We start from the raw sequence: 1987 nt of genomic DNA, 5'->3' as shown, positions 1-1987 counted from the left end.
CGGCATGGCTGGTTTCCGGGAACCCTACTCAATCGAAGGGGTTTCGGAATCAACTCTCCAACTTCTCGAGAGCGCATGGGCACCTGGCACGAGACAAGCTTATAAATCTGCTTGGAGCAAATGGCACAATTGGAGCATGGAACGGAACCTGGATCCCATATCGGCTCCTCTGAATTCGATCCTGCAGTTCTTAACTTCATTATTTGAAAACGGCAAAGCATACCGTACGGTGAACCTCTACAGATTGGCCATTTCGGCCGCACACCAAGGCATCAATGGCGCACCGATAGGACGCCACCCATTGGTATGCCGTCTCATACGCGGCATCAGATTTGCACGACCCACGCTACCACGCTATTCAGTGCTATGGGACGTCTCCACTATCCTCCTTTTCCTCGAATCTTGGCCGGATAATGCATCACTATCGTTGAAACAACTGTCGGCAAAACTGGTCATGCTTCTATGCCTCATATCCTGCAAAAGGGTCTCAGACGTTAGAGCATTAGACATCACCGCACGGTCCTACACGCCAGAAGGGGTCACTTTTGATATATCACGGAGAACTAAAAGCTCGACAAAGAGAGTGACATACCCAGCCTTTCCTGACAAGCCTCTCTTATGCCCGGTTAAATGCCTACAACTCTACGAAATGCGCACCATGACGTTGCGGGACCCAAATAAACATGAACTCTTCATCTCTTTCCAAAGACCACACCTACCGGTGTCTACCACAACCCTGGCCCGCTGGGTCAAATGGATCATGACTACGGCAGGAATTGACACCTCCATATTTTCTCCTCACTCCATAAGAGGAGCAATGGCTTCCAAGGCCTCTTCCATGGGTTGTCGCCTGGAAGACATTTTGAAAGCGGCCGAGTGGTCCTCAGAAACCACCTTCCGTGATTTCTACTTCAAACCAATACAACACTTCGCAGGAACGGTAGTTTCTCAGCTTTAAACCAGCATAATAGGAGCCTCCGTGTCTTAATAAAATTCAAGGATTTTACTATTACCATGACGTAAAGTCATGATTTTATTAATGACACGGAGGCGAGTATTATCCCTCCCTCCCACCCGGCGACGGTGGAAAGGTAGACGGGAGTTGGGTAAGTTGACCTACGGTAAGTCATTTTAACATACTATTAAATTACAGTTATACTTGCAACCAGGTGAGTCTTCACTATGATAGTCTTTTGTCTATACGTTCACCAGTATGTACAGATTAAATAATGTCCCCTTGGACAAACATTGACCAAACACTAGCTCAAATACCTATGATTACGCATACACCCAGTTTGATGCTAAGGTATTACCATATTTCTCCTCTTTTACAGCCTAATCTACCCTACATCGAAAGGGAAAACTCCTTCCTGTACAGTTTCATGTTCGGTTGGACACTTTACTACTTCGGGACTGCAAATAAAGAGGAACAGGATTGGCTGACAGAGCCTATTATGCTGGAGAAGTGGAACCTGATTGGCTGTTCCTGATTGGCTGTTCCTGTTACTAGGAAGAATACACCTAAGACTGTTAATGTTACTACTGTTATATTTATAAAGTTTTTTCTTTGCTGCTGAGGGAAATAAAGAAAGAGTGCAGCATAATACTCGCCTCCGTGTCATTAATAAAATCATGACTTTACGTCATGGTAATAGTAAAATCCTTGAATTATTGACTAAAGTCGATAAGTCAAAAAAATGATTTATTTTTGGTCAATTTACCAGTATAAGATTACAGTACATATCAGACGCATGGGTAACAACATAACAATTACATAAGATAAGTGCTTCATTCAGTGAATTTAATTTTTTGTTGTTGGTGTGAGAATAGCACACATTAGCAACACATACACAGCTTGAACTACTCTATCTTTTCATCACATTGTGGTTACCTTGTGTCAATTAGGGTAAAACGCTTTAATAACCACAAGGACAAAACTAATATATTGTGGAGCCATTACAATTTAACGCTTCGCTAGTACAGGCCA

Source organism: Pelobates fuscus, chromosome 6, assembly GCF_036172605.1.
Source record: "Pelobates fuscus isolate aPelFus1 chromosome 6, aPelFus1.pri, whole genome shotgun sequence".
Taxonomy (NCBI): domain Eukaryota; kingdom Metazoa; phylum Chordata; class Amphibia; order Anura; family Pelobatidae; genus Pelobates; species Pelobates fuscus.
The sequence above is the reverse complement of the archived record's forward strand: the minus strand, read 5'-3'. Positions refer to the sequence as shown.